Source organism: Meles meles, chromosome 1 (assembly GCF_922984935.1).
Source record: "Meles meles chromosome 1, mMelMel3.1 paternal haplotype, whole genome shotgun sequence".
NCBI lineage: Eukaryota > Metazoa > Chordata > Mammalia > Carnivora > Mustelidae > Meles > Meles meles.
Genome location: NC_060066.1, coordinates 34,597,089 through 34,612,872, shown reverse-complemented (window position 1 = coordinate 34,612,872; position 15,784 = coordinate 34,597,089). Strand labels below are relative to the sequence as shown.

The window sequence follows — 15,784 nt, the reverse complement described above, 5'->3', positions numbered from 1 at the left end:
TGTCAGGCTCAGCGTATCCCTTGCCGAGAAGCAGCCTGTGTGGTGTCTTCCCATGCAGGAGAAATGCTAGCTCTTACTAGGAAGGGGTGGACCACCTCTGCAAGCCCTAGTAATTCAGGGAGATTTGCAGTGCCCACATCATCAATATCCTTGGAGTTCTCCCTCCTCGTATTTCAGAGTTCTCGGTTTTCCCTACCAGAGCCCTGTCCTTAGCAAAACACACTACACTACCTGAGCATTTAAGTGTCTACGGAGGTTTGCAACACTCGCGATCAGATCCCATGTCTGCTCCTCGGTTTTGTTGGCACCTTCACTGCAGGAGGGAAGGGCCACTTTGTAAGCTGGCAGGGTCCGGTCTCTGATTCTCAGTTAGACTTTAGTCGTTGGCCCTCAGTTTCTCATTATTTCTCTGCCAGGCACCAGTACAACTTAATAACCAGCCACTCCACTGTCTTTGGAGACATTGTGCCCTCGTCTCCTCCACATGCCTGAATCATCACACCTGCAAGGGTAGTTCCTCCCATCAGGACATTTTCCTAGGTCACCACACTGAAATCTTCAGCGGCTCAGCCACTCAGACTGGAGCCGTTTTTCTCAGCCAGGCAGTGAGTGGGCCTGTCTTCACACTCCACTTTACCTCTTCTTTTCTTGCTCTACCCCTGTTTCTAAAAGAACCAGATGCCAAGACAGGGTTAGGCAAGCAAGAGATTTATTGGAAGGAAGTGTCTGTGAAGGTGAAAGGGCAGGGAGCCCCAAAATAAAAATTAAAAAAATTAAAAAGGCAGGGAGCAGAAGTGTGCAGGGAGAGGCTTCTGTCTGGACTTGTGGGCTTGACGCCTGTGACAGGAGAGCCTCAGGCGGCAGTGCAGTTCTAAGAAAGCTTTAGCCAAGCCTATGGTGAGTCCTTGAGCCCGAGTTGCCTATTAGAGAGTTCCTTAACCCCTCAGATATGGGCCAGAACGAAGACCCCTACTGCGCTCAGTCTTTGGCTGGAAACAGGGGAGGGAAGTGTAGCGTTGGGCCGGCGTCTGGTAGTGGGTCTGGGGTTCTTAGTAGACTCAGCTCCCCACTGCCCGCTCTCTGGAAGGAGATCTGAGGGGCACATTTCCATGGCTGCCACAGCTACCTGCTTCCATACCCATTGTCCTTATGAATTAGGATCTGTTGATATTTCTACATAAAGATCATTCAGTAAGCACACAATAATTTTTTACTTATCTTGAACTTAATGTAAGTGAAAGTGTAATTCATTTGCAAAGTGCTATTTAAATATTGGTCTTAAGTGATATTAACTATCATGGAATTGGCACGTAGTGGGTGCTCATTAAATGTTTGTTGACATAAAATGAAAGCCAGACTTGAAATCCTGGTGGATTATTTACTGATGATTTTAGTTGTATATTTTCATGACTTAACACTTTTCTTCTAATTCCTTTGTTCTCCATAAGCCTGAGAATGCAGAATGTCTGTATTTAAGGAGAGTGCCTTTTTGAAATATATTTTGTCCTGATGGGCACCTGGGTGGCTCAGTGGTTTAAGCCTCTGCCTTCAGCTCAGGTCATGATCTCAGAATCCTGGGATCGAGCCCCACATGGGGCTCTCTGCCCAGCAGGGAGCCTGCTTCCCCCTCTCTCTGCCTACTTGTGATCTCTCTCTGTCAAATAAATAAATAAAATCTTAAAAAAATAAAATAAAATATATTTTGTCCTGAAATACTAAAAAGTATATTGTTCACATGCATGAATAAAAACACATACTAACATCAAAAAAATTATTTGATAAAATAAAAAGTTGATTAAATTCAAGCCATTAAACTCTACATTGTAACTGCTTAAATTAACCTTTATGAAAATATGCAAGCTATTTTTTCATTCATACCACACCTCAGTTTGAATTAACTAATTGGAATTATTGAGTCAAATCATGAAAATATACCCATACACAAAAATACAGTCAACTATTTAAAGTTAAGCCAAATAAATATTACAAAATACCTTTTGGGTTTTATTGTTTTGTTGAAGAGTAATCACTATGACTGCAGCAGGACCCAACCAGGATTAAAGGATGGGGAATGAGAGTGCATGTATCAAATCATGCAGTTAAGAAACCCAGGGCCATCCGGGCGGCTCAGTTAGGCTTCCAACTCTTGGTTTTGACTCAGGCCACGATTGTCAGGGTCCTGGGATGGAGCACCTCGTTGGGCTCTGCATGGAGTCTGTTTGAGAGTCTCCCTTTCCCTCTGCTCCTCCCTCTGCTTGCACACACTCTCTCTAAAATAAATAAATAAATAAATGAAATTTTGAAAAAAAGAAAGCCCCAGTTTTCCCCCTTTGCTTGATCTCTCTCTTTATGTTTTTTCTTCAATTTTATAAAACACAAAGGAGAGCCACGGATTTTTCTGCTTGTTGAAGGAAATGGACAAGGGTTTTCAATGATGGAAAAACACTATTTCAGGGTTCTTGACCATCCATCAACTATCTGACCACTTTTGAAAGTTTAGTTATTTGCCCTCATCCTTTTTCATTTTACTTCTTATCACTTAAGGCCACTGAGTTCTCAATTCAAAGATTTTGATGTAATGAATGTATAAGATAAACCTTTTTTTGAGATGTAATCTACATGTAACATTACTTTCAGATCTACAACATACAATTCAATATTTGTGCATGCTGTGAAATGATCACCATACGTGATTATAGTTCTTGTAATGAGAGGTTTTAAGATCCACTCTTTTAGCAGCTTTAAAATAAACAGTGCAATATTATTAATTATAGTAACCATGCTGTACATTACATCCCTGGGATAACTTATTTTATAACTGAACTTTTGACCACCTTCACCCTTTCACTCATCTGTCCCTCCACCCAGCCTGCCTCTGGCAACCAACAATCTTTGTCTGTATCTATGAGTTGGTTTTTGTTTGATCTTGTTTCAGACTGACATATAAGTGAGATCATAAGATATTTATCTCTCTGTATGATTTATTTCACTTAGTATAATTCCCCTGTTGCATAAGCCCTTTGGCTTTTCTTTTTGTAATGCAAATGCATGACTTAAGGTTTGATTGCTGAGCCATCTAATTTCAAAGAGGCGTCTACTTCAAAGATGGCTGTCTTAAGTAAACACTAGCCAGCCCGGATTAAAGAGTCAGCCACAACCCACCGCCTCCCCACGCCCTACCAATCTCCTTTATTTTAGAGATCTTGGTTGGTCTTGATAAATGACCACTTTTTTTTTCTCTTTCTGCACTTTAAATTCCCTCTATTCTGCTTTAAACAATTCATTAAAAAGTGAGCCTGAACCCTAGGCCCTCAGCCTCAACCCTAATAAAATCAGAACCCTAGGGCCATGCATGCCCTCTCTTTTTCACTTTACCGGCAACCTCCCTGTGTAGCCACAGATGCGCCATGTAATTTCCAGGTACTATAAGTAATTAACTTTGTTTCTTTCAAAGTTTCCTGATGGTTATTGCTGAGGGCATCTTGCAATTATAATCATAATAAGAACCACAGAGATGGTTCAGCCACAACATTGGTTACTGATAGCCTGAGACTGGCACACAACATGCCCTCAAGGTCCATCCATTTTGTTGCAGATGGCAAGATTTCCTTCTTCTTTTATGACTGAATAATATTACACTGTGTATGTGTATGTGGTTTTTTATTCTTTCATCTGTTGATGGATAATAAAGTTGCTTCCATGTCTTGGCTATTGTGAATAATGCAGTGAACATGAGAGTGCAGTTATCTCTTTGAGATCCATATTTCAGTGCCTTGAAATATATATCCAGAAGTGGGATTGCTGGATCATATGGTAATTCTATTTTTAATTTTTTGTGGAAACTCCATATGGTTTTCCATAATGGGCATACCAATTTACATACCCACCAAGGTGTGCGAGGGTTCCCCTTTTCTCCACATCCTTGCCAACACTTGTGTTTGTTCGTTCTTTCTAATAATAGCCATCCTAAAAGGTGTGAAGTGATTCTCTCATTGTGGCCTTCATTCACATTTCCCTAATGATTAGTAATATGAGTGCCTTCTCATGTATCTGTTAGCTATCTTTGTCTTCTTTGGAAAAATACGCATTCAGATTCTCTGCCTGTTTGTTTTTAAAGTTTATTTATTTGAAAAAGAGAGTGCAGGAGGAGGGGCAGAGGGGGAGAGAGAATCCTGAAGCAGACTTCTCACTGAGCCTGGAGCCTGACACACAGGGTGATCCCAGGACCCTGAGATCACAGCCTGAGCTGAAATCAAGAGTTGGCTGCTTACCCAACTGAGCCACCCAGATGCCGCTGCCCATTTTTTAACTGGATTGTTTTTTGCTATTGAGTTGTAGGAGTTCTTTATATATTTTGGATATTAACCCCTTCTCAGATATATGATTCGCAAATATTTTATCTCACTCGGTAGATTGCCTTTTTGTTTTGTTGATGGTTACCTTTGCAGGGCAGTAGGGTCCCACTTATTTATTTTTGCTTTTGGTGTCAGATACAGAAAGTCATCACCAGGACCAATGTCAGTGAGCTTACTGCCTGTTTTCTTTTAGGAGTTTTATGGTTTCAGCTCTTACATTCAAGTCTTTATCATATTTTGAGTTAATTATTGTGTATGATTTAAGATAGTGGTTTATTTTCATTCTCTTGCATGTGGCTGTCCAATTTTCCCAACACTCTTATTGAAGAGGTTCTGCCTGCATTGTATATTCTTGGCTCCTTTGCCATCAGTGCTTGACTATATATGCGTGGGTTTAATTTTAAGTTCTCTGTTCTGTCCCATTGATCTTGGCATCTTTTTTTATGCCAACACTACACTGTGCTTTAATTACTATAGCTCTAGAATATGGTTTGAAATCAGGAAATATGCCTCTAGCTTCATCCTTGTTAGGATTACATTGGCAAGTTAGGGTTTTTTGTGATTCCATACAAATATGAGAATTATTTGTTCTAGTTCTGTGAAAAATGCCATTGGAAGTTTAAAGGAGATTGCATTGAATCTGTAGATTGCCCTGAGAAGTATGGACATTTTAACAATATTGGTTCTTCCAGTCCATGGGCACAATGTAGCTTTCCATTCTTTTGTGTCATCTTCAATTTCTGTCATCAAGGTCTTACAGTTTTCAGTGTTTAAGTCTTTCACCACTATGGTTAAGTTTATTCCTAGGTATTTTATTCTTTTTGATGTAATTGTAAATGAGATTGTTTTCTAATTTCTTTTTCTAATAGTTTATTATTAATGTATAGAAACATAACAGATTTTTTATGTTGCTTTTGTTTCTTGTAACTTTACTGAATTTGTTTATTCTAAATAGTTTTTTGGTGGAGCTTTTAGTAATATGTCATATAGGCTTTATAAAAAAGCAGTATTAAAAAAAAAAAGCAGTATAAAATGATGTTTTTTTAAAAAAAACCCAAACATTTGGCACATATTGCAAATAGCCTGGAAGGGGAATCACTTATTTATTTATTTATTTGAGAGAGAGAGAGAGAGAGAGAGAGTAAGCACAAGCAGCGGGGAGGGGCAGAGGGAGAGGGAGAATTAGGCTCCCCACTTAGCAGGAGCCTGCCGGGTTCCATCCCAGGACCTTGAGATCATGACCTGAGCTGAAGGCAGATACTTAACTGACTGAGCCACCCAAGTTCCCCAGGAATGGGAATCACTTCTGAAATGAGTCTTAATCCTCTGTCACTAAAGTTTAGGAGTTTAATAAAAAACTTCTTCTTCAGGACGCCTGGGTGGCTCAGTAAATTAAGTGGCTGCCTTTGGCTCAGGTCATGATCCCAGGGTCCTGAGATCGAGTCCCACATTGGGCTTCCAGCTCAGCGAGGAGCCTGCTTCTCCTCTGCCTGCTGCTCTCCCAGCTTGTGCTCACTTGCTCTTTCTCTCTCTCTGACAAATAAATACGTAAAATCTTTAAAGAAAAAAAAAACCTTACTTTTTGTTTTTCTTAAAAATGTTTAAGAAGAGCCTGGCTTTATAGCTCTCAGTTACCTTAGAGCAGGGCTTTTTACTTTTAGCCCTGTGGTTCTCAACTGGGACCAGTTTTGTACCTTTGGGGACATTTGACAATGTCTGGACATTTTTTAATTGTTATACCTGCTAGGGAAGGTGTTGTTGCTAGCGTTTAGTAGGTAGAAGCCAGGGAGGGATGCTGTCAAATACCCTGCAATGCGTAAGACAACACCCCCACAGCAAAGAATTATCTGGTACAAAATATCAATAGTGTCATTGTTGAGAAACCTTGCTTTGGTCAAATTTAGCCAAGCCACGACAGAAATAACAACAGGGATCCTTCTTCCTTTTAAATCAAAATTCAAAACTGCAAATTTTAAGCAGTTTATAATTCATTAAGAAAAAAAAAGGTAAGAAATCTGTTTCATTATCTAGGAATATCTTACACTTAGAGGCAATAAGAGTGAGCCTGGCAGGAAAGAACATCCTTCCTTACAGCCTCCCCTGAGTAATAATCAATTCCAGTCACCGAGGCCAACATTCACTGATTTGCAAAGTTGAGTAGACTGGAAGTATAATTTATTTATTCTTTCTCTTTCATCATTTGAGTCTGATTTTTCTCTTGCTAGTTTTCCTGCTCCTGTTTTGGCTGATCCGAAATCTGATTTGCACCTTACCCTAGTGTCAATGTATATACCACTTAGAAAATGAAACAGACATAGTACGGGGTTTGCCTGGCATCTGGTCAGGGCATTGGGTACTATGGACTTGGAATTGACGCCTGCTGAGTCACTGGTACTACCTCCTGCTACACCCGGTGGTTTCCATAGTGATGTCTCAGTGAATTGCACTCACCAGAACCTGACTGGTGAAAGACGTGAGCAGTTTCCTGTAATTCAAGCTTTCTAGTAAGGGGAGCATGATTTTGACCATTTTTTGAATTTAACTTTACCAGTCAAAATCTTTTGGAATAAAATGCACAGATATGTTTTAAGAAGTGAGGTTGTTAGGGTGAAACCCTAACAGGAAAGGAGGGAAATAAGAATGGAGGTGATAGGAGAGAGTTTCTTAAGGAGATAGAGGAATGCTAGTGAATACAAAAGATTGATAGTAACCTTCGGGAAAGAAAAGTCCCTTTAAATGCATTGTTATTAAGTCTTGCCACTGGGTCACTGCTATAGACCTTATCTTCGATGGAACCAGAGAAAGCAGACTATTATCCAATCAAAAAACATTTTTTTAAACGATACTCACTCATCATCTTATTTTAAGAAAATAAAAAAGGGGCTTGCCTGTCTGGCTAACTTGGTAGAGCATGCAACTCTTTATTTCAGGTTTAAGTTCAAGCCCTACATTGGGTGTAGAGATTACTTAAAAACAAAATCCTTAAAAAAGGGGAGAGGAGTGAAGGGAGTACACCTGCACTAATTTAACACTGTATGTTAATTATACTGGAATTAAAATAAAAATTTAAAATGCTCTTAAAAAAGAGAAAAGGAAGAAAAGGAAGGGAAGGAGCAGTTAAGATTTCCCCTTACTTGCTACCCATTTAGTGATATGGACATAGATCAGTCCTTCCTTCCTTCCTTCCTTCCTTCCTCCTCCATCTCCTTTACCGTCTTCTACATTTTCACAGTTGCAGAATAGATTATGTAGAGTTTTAAAAACCGGTGTGACATATCAGTACTAGAGAGACTTAAGGACTGTGTCTTTAAGAGATACTTGGGAAATCAGGTATCTTAAGTCTTTAGCGAACATTCATGGTCAGTTTGGATGTTTGAGCAGTGAATCCAAAACTGATTACAACCCAGTGAACAGTGATTTATATAGGCCCTTAAAGCCCCATAATGGAAGGTACTAAATAAGCATCTGATTATTTGGTGGAGGAGGTTTTAAAACATATAGTGGATTAGTATTTTCCAGTTTTTTAGTATAATGACATGTAATAGTGCTAATGGTGCATACATTTTATTTTATTGTTTTCTTTAGACTTTCTTTTTTCTTTTTTTTTTAAAGATTTATTTATTTATTTGACAGACAGAGATCACAAGTCGGCAGAAAGGCAGGCAGAGAGAGAGGAAGGGAAGCAGGCTTCCCTCTGAGCAGAGAGCCTGATGTAGGGCTCCATCCCAGGACCCTGGGATCATGACCTGAGCCAAAGGCAGAGGCTTAAACCCACCGAGCCACTCAGGCACCCCTAGACTTTATTTTTTTCAAAGATTTATTTATTTGGGAGAGAGAGAATGAGCACGAGTGGGAGGGGCAGAGGGAGACAGGGAGAGAATCTCAACCTCCACCTTGAGTGTGCACAGCCTGACATGAGGCTGGATTCAACCCTGAGACCATGATCTGAGCTGAAACCAAGAGTTGGAAGCTTATCGTACTGAGCCACCCAGGCATCCCTGGTGTCATTTTAAAGTAAGCATAAGTTTGCTTTGATCCATTCTTTCAAAGTTATTAAATAGCTAGGATTAAGGCCAAGAACTCTTTCACTGAATGAATGAATGAAATGTTCTTTCATTTAGTTGACAATTTCGTCCCAGGTATGGGTGTGTGTCTTAAGTCAGCTTTATGCCTGGGTCTCTTCACAGGCAGTGAAGGTAATGTCCAAAAATGAACCCATTATTTTGCTCCAACTGTCAGATTTCATTTCCTTCTGCACTACCTATTTCTGAATGGCATATTACACACAAAGATGCCCAGACAGAAACCTGGTTATAAGAAAGCAAATTTTATTATTAATAATAGTGTTAGGAGCGCCTGGGAGGCTTAGTCATTAAGTGTCTGTCTTCAACTCAGGTCATGATCCCAGGGTCCTGGGATCCAGCCCCGCATCAGGCTCCCTGCTCGGCAGGAAGCCTGCTTCTCCCTCTCCTGCTCCCCTGCTTGTATTCCTTCTCTCGCTGTCTCTTTCTCTGTCAAGTAAATAAAATCTTAAAGTGTTAGTAACAATAACTGCCAATGATTGGGGCGCCTGGGTGGCTCAGTGGGTTAAAGCCTCTGCCTTCGGCTCAGGTCATGATCCCAGGGTCCTGGGATCAAGCCCCGCATTGGGCTTTCTGCTCAGCAGAGAGCCTGCTTCCTCCTCTCTCTCTGCTGCCTCTCTGCCTACTAGTGATCTCTCTGTCAAATAAATAAATAAAATCTTAAAAAAAAAAACAACTGCCAATGATTATGGAACACTCGTAGTACTGCAAACGCTTTGCATGCACTTAAACTAATTTACTTTTAATTCTCTTAAGAACCCCAAAAGGTTCTATTACAATAGAACCTTTATAAGACCTATTATAATCCATATTTAGTCTCTGTACTTGGCATTCTGTCTATTAAAGATTCTGAAAGGAGCTCAGTCTCAAAGGAGATAGACAAGTAATTGAAAACAAGTCATTGCAGTCCATTGTGATGCCTCAGCAGGATACCATAGCATCACCTATGAGGAAAACCTTAGCTTCCTACTGGGAAAGGAAGAAGCCCTCCACAAGTGAATGATGTTTATCAAATGCCAGCTAGTTCTGGTATATTGCGTGGGCAAGTAGAAATATAGCAGGGCTGTTTTCAAAATAGATCTGTGATCCCTCATTCAGATACGTCACTTTTAATGAAAGAATCTTTTGCCACAATACTACATTATCAAAATTGATGACACTAGGTCCAATAATATATAAGGTGTGGGCCCATATTCGCCAGAGGGATAAGAAAGTTATGGGATGGAAGTCTTAACAGATATTAAAGATGAATGGATCCGAGAACACAAAAAGCGTATTTAGGGATCTAGGACATGGGGCAGAAGGAGTGACTGTTAGGTAAAGACGAAGGTTGGTGTGAGAATTGAAGGCATCAAGGCAGAACGGGTACGCTATAGATCCTGGTGGACAGTCCCATGAGAAGATCAGCTAATAGTGACGGAAAAGTGCGCACACATGTGCCCATGTCTACATGAGGGAGCGAAGAGAAGACTGACAGCAACAAAAAGGGAAGGCATCTCTTCTGATCTTTACCCCCACCATTAACCTAACCAAATGAGGAAATTAGATACACTTTTAGGGCCAGCTTTAAAAATAGGCCTGAATGATTTTGTGACTTCCTCTCTCCTGCTCCCACTAAGTAAAATATCTCTTTACTGCAACTAAATATAGAGATTAATATCTAATAATTGGTTGAGGTAATACATTGATTTAAACACACTATAGCTTTGTTGTAGATTAGGGAGCATTTTGTTGCAAGGAACGATATTTTCCTCAAGGCAGCTCAAGAATTCTGTGGGGAAGAAATCTCATGGAAACCCAGGGACAAGAACCCGAGAACCACCACTGAGCCAGACTTTCAGGGCTCTGGAGCTGGGCACTGGAGAGCTACAAGGTAATGAGCCTCCTTCTGCATCTGCTCTGTGTGTTCTGTGCCCATTGGCCTCTTTCTCTTGCTCGTAATTTCTATTCTTCCGTAATTTCAGCTCTTCCTGAACCCAAACAGCTGCCCCAGCCTGACTAGACAGGACTTTTCAGTTCCAGTGCCCCATCATTTGGCTACTTACCTCTCTCTCTCTCTTTCTTTTTTTTTTTTTTTTTTTCACTTTTTAAAAATTTCTTTTCAGCGTAACAGTATTCATTGTTTTTGCACCACACCCAGTGCTCCATGCAATACGTGCCCTCCCATTACCCACCACCTGGTTCCCCAACCTCCCACCCCCTGCCCCTTCTAGACCCTCAGGTTGTTTTTCAGAGTCCATAGTCTCTCATGGTTCATCTCCCCTTCCAATCTCCCTCAACTCCCTTCTCCTCTCCATCTCCCCATGTCCTCCATGTTATTTCTTATGCTCCACAAATAAGTCAAACCATATGATACTTGACTCTCTCTGCTTGACTTATTTCACTCAGCATAATCTCTTCCAGTCCCATCCATGTTGCTACAAAAGTTGGGTATTTATCCTTTCTGATGGAGGCATAATACTCCATCGTGTATATGGACCACATCTTCCTTATCCATTCGTGTGTTGAAGGGCATCTTGGTTCTTTCCATAGTTTGGTGACTGTGGCCATTGCTGCTATAAACATTGGGCTACAGATGGCTCTTCTTTTCACTACATCTGTATCTTTGGGGTAAATACCCAGTAGTGCAATTGCAGGGTCATAGGGAAGCTCTGTTTTTAATTTCTTGAGGAATCTCCACACTGTTCTCCAAAGTGGCTGCACCAACTTGCATGCCCACCAACAGTGTAAGAGGGTTCCCCTTTCTCCACATCCTCTCCAACACACATTGTTTCCTGTCTTGCTAATTTTGGCCATTCTAACTGGTGTAAGGTGATATCTCAATGTGGTTTTAATTTGAATCTCCCTGATGGCTAGTGATGATGAGCATTTTTTCATGTGTCTGATAGCCATTTGTATGTCTTCATTGGAGAACTGTCTGTTCATATCTTCTGCCCATTTTTTTTTTAATTTGTTTATTTGACAGACAGAGATCACAGATAGGCAGAGAGGCAGCCAGAGAGAAAGGAAGGGAAGCAGGCTCCCTGCTGAGCAGAAAGCCCGATGCGGGGCTCCATCCCAGGACCTTGGGATCATGACCTGAGCCGAAGGCAGAGGCTTTAACCCACTGAGCCACCCAGGCGCCCCCTCTTCTGCCCATTTTTTGATATGATTATCTGTTTTGTGTGTGTTGAGTTTGAGGAGTTCTTTATAGATTCTGGATATCAACCTTTTGTCAGTAATGTCATTTGCAAATATCTTCTCCCATTCCGTGGGTTGCCTTTTTGTTTTGTTGACTGTTTCCTTTGCTGTGCAGAAGCTTTTGATCTTGATGAAGTCCCAAGAGTTCATTTTCACTTTTGTTTCCTTGGCCTTTGGAGATATATCTTGAAAGAAGATGCTGTGGCTGATATCGAAGAGGTTACTGCCTATGTTCTCCTCTAGGATTCTGATGGATTCCTGTCTCATGTTGAGGTCTTTTATACATTTCGAGTTTATCTTTGTGTATGGTGTAAGAGAATGGTCGAGTTTCATTCTTCTACATATAGCTGTCCAGTTTTCCCAGCACCATTTATTGAAGAGACTGTCTTTTTTCCACTGTATATTTTTCCTGTTTTGTTGAAGATTATTTGATCATAGAGTTGAGGGTCCATATCTGGGCTCTCTACTCTGTTCCACTGGTCTATGTGTCTGTTTTTCTGCCAGTACCATGCTGTCTTGGTGATCACAGCTTTGTAGTAAAGCTTGAAATCAGGTAACATGATGCCACCAGTTTTGTTTTTGTTTTTCAACATTTCCTTAGCAATTCGGGGTCTCTTCTGATTCCATACACATTTTAGGATTATTTGCTCCAGCTCTTTGAAAAATACCGGTGGAATTTTGATCAGAATGGCATTAAAAGTATAGATTGCTCTAGGCAGAATAGACATTTTAACAATGTTTATTCTTCCGCTCCAAGAGCATGGAATGGTGTTCCATCTTTTTGAACCAGGAAGAAACTGACAACCTGAATAGACCGATATCTAGTAACGAGATTGAAGCTGTGATCAAAACCCTCCCAAAAAACAAGAGCCCAGGACCTGACAGATTCCCTGGGGAATTCTACCAAACTTTCAAAGAAGAAATAACACCAATTCTCCTGAAGCTGTTTCAAAAAATTGAAGCAGAAGGAAAACTTCCAGACTCTTTTTATGAAGCCAGCATTACCCTGATCCCCAAACCAGGCAAAGACCCTACCAAAAAGGAGAATTTCAGACCAATATCACTGATGAATATGGATGCTAAGATTCTCAACAAGATCCTAGCAAACAGGATCCAGTAGCACATTATATCCACCATGACCAGGTGGGATTCATCCCTGGGTTACAAGGATGGTTCAACATTTGCAAATCAATCAATGTGATAGAACAAATCAATAAGAGAAGAGAGAAGAACCACATGGTCCTCTCCATTGATATAGAAAAAGCATTTGACAAAACCCAGCATCCGTTCCTGATTAAAATGCTTCAAAGTATAGGGATAGAGGGAACATTCCTCAACTTCATAAAAGCTGTCTATGAAAGACCCACAGCAAATATCATCCTCAATGGGAAAAAGCTTGCAGCCTTCCCGTTGAGATCAGGAACACGACAAGGATGCCCACTCTCGCCACTCTTATTCAACATAGTATTAGAAGTCCTAGCAACAGCAATCAGACATCAAAGAGAAATAAAAGTTATCCAGATTGGCAATGAAGAAGGCAAACTCTCTCTCTTCGCAGATGATATGATTCTTTTTATGGAAAACCCCAAACACTCCACCCCCAAACTACTAGAACTCATACAGCAATTCAGTAATGTGGCAGGATACAAAGACAATGTACAGAAATCAGTGGCTTTCTTATACAGTAACAATGAAAATACAGAAAGGGAAATTAGAGAATCGATTCCATTTACTATAGCACCAAGAACCATAAGATACCTGGGAATAAACCTAACCAAAGAGGTAAAGGATCTGCACCCGAGGAACTACAGAACACTCATGAAAGAAATTGAAGAAGACACAAAAAGATGGAAGACCTCTCTCTCTTTCAATTTCAGTTTCCCAGAGAGGAGAACCCCTTAGTTGGGATCAGCTACTTGTGGGCAGAGCCCTTTGCATCAGAGTCCCTTGGAAGCCCTGTTTAACAGGTCTGCCCTTGACCTCCTGCATAGCGTGAGCTAGAGGTGGGAGTTTTCAAAATGAGCTGGCGGTACTAAGCCACTAACATGTTTAGTACATTTCAGTTAATGGTCAAAAGGAAGAGCAACATCCTATTAGTATCTTGATATGGGCAGGAAATGGAAGGGAATAGGGACCTGGGGGCCCAAAGTGGGGGATAGGTAACTCGGAGTTGATAAAAGGGCGCAGAAAGAGGAGGCTGATTTCAGCCTTAACTCACTTTGACGGTCTCTGTTTTTCTAGCTGCTCAACCTCTATCTCCTGATGATCACCCTCAAATATGTGGGAGCAGGCTCAGTCTTTCCTCTGTTCTTCCTGAGGTGGGAGGTATAAGGGGGAGCTTGGAATTCCGTTACTGTCCCTATACCCTCAGGGTCTCCCTGGATCTGGGTGTAGATCCCAGTTACCCTCCTTTCTCCATGTGGCTCTACCCTGAGTCCCTGCGGTGAGCTGTGCCGTGGAATCCTAACTAGCTCCTACCAATGGCTTCCCCATCGCTGGATCCAGTTAGCCCGTGCCCTGCTTACTGGCCTAATGGAGGGAGATAAGTTCTTTGGCTCCTAAACTTGAGCACTCAAGACTCTTCCTTCTTGCCCTGGCCAACTACTGATGAGCCCCAGAGTTCTGCCAAGCTCACAAAGCCACAGCCATGACCAGCAACTGCAGCCTGAGTTTGGCCAAGCCTGGGCTTCTCTCCTGCTGCTCTGGTTCCAGCATGCCTTGCACCTGAGAAGAACACAAACTTTGCAGACTTCATAATTACCTCAAAGGGAATTTTATCATCACATTAGCTGGGATAAAATAGAGGCTATGTACGGAGGTGTTGTTGTCCTGCTAACACACTCAGGAAGCCTTGCTTTCCATGCTATGTGAAGCTTTTGATTGGCTTTAACACCTTAACTTCCTCATGGAGAAACTTATCTCCCCAAAGATTCCTTAATCAAAACATCACAACATTAGATTTGTGAGAAAGTTCCCTTAAGCAATTAGAATTGATTGGGAATATAAGCCCAAATACTGAGTTTGGTATGATGGTATTACATGTTCCTCAAAACTATTGTTCTCAATATTTGTAATTTTAATTTAAAAATTCATTTGAACTTAACATGTGTTATAACAGTACATAGAATCCCAAATACAAAAATTTCAAGCTCAACTAGAACAAATATATTTGGGTCTAGTTTCAATTTTATAAGGAAATAGGCCAGAAAATTAATTTATAAAAAGCAATCTTGTTAATTAGATTCTTTCCAGGTGAAATGTGAAATGTGAAGCTTTGAATAGCATTATCCATTCCAATTTATAATTAATTTAATAACAGAACTCAATTTCTCTTGTAACAAAATTTCCTATTCGTCCATCAGAGATTTTCCAATCACCATCATTCATTTTATGAGGGGGAAAAATTGTGAACTATTCCCTAGGAGAAATATGTATTTTAAAATAATTTTACTAATCATATTTTGCTTCAATTGTAGTAAATAAGGTAGAAGAAATTAATTACTCCAAATCTGTTTGTATTACATAATAACCAATTACGCTGATAGTGTGTGACTATAGGCCAAACATCCTCTTTGAGACTCAGTCATGTCATACAAAAAATGGGTATATTAAGGTGGTTCTACACACACTTTCGCAGGGCTGAGGGTTTCTAGTGAGACAATGCCACCCCCTAGCCAAATAGCAATCTTGACATAGATGCTTGCTTAAAGATCTTAAAATCAAAGTCAAGGATAGACCTAGATGGGGTCTGTTACTTGAATCAACTTGTGGAGGTTCCTCAAGCAGTTTCTTTCCTACCCTTACAAACATGTCTGAAATTCTTGGCTGAAATTCTACCCCTTCATTAAAATAACACTTTAATAAATTATCATAAGCAGAATGCAGTGGGCATTTGTCCTTTCTGTGGTTGCCCAGTGTCTACTTTGACGGAATCTGTACTGTGTGATTCTTGGAAGTGATAGAGCCAGACGCTCCCTCTCTATATTTCTTACGGGTAGTGCCAATTAGATGCTGCTGCCCAGTGCTTTGAACCTGGGGTAAGTGAAACTGTCATGCAGAGGCAGTTCTGAACTGACACACAGAGTAGGAGGGGACAACAGTGATAGTGGTGTCCCTTGAGACACCCCAAACAGACCATTCCTGTAGTTGGACTTTGGCCTGCTTCCA

General features: G+C 40.8%; 1 long non-coding RNA gene across 1 annotated transcript in view; it reads left to right on the top strand.

The window, feature by feature from the left end:
* LOC123949200 overlaps positions 1-15,784 on the top strand; it is a 34,948-nt gene that overhangs the window by 1,855 nt on the left and 17,309 nt on the right. The gene's annotated exons all lie outside the window — the stretch shown is intronic.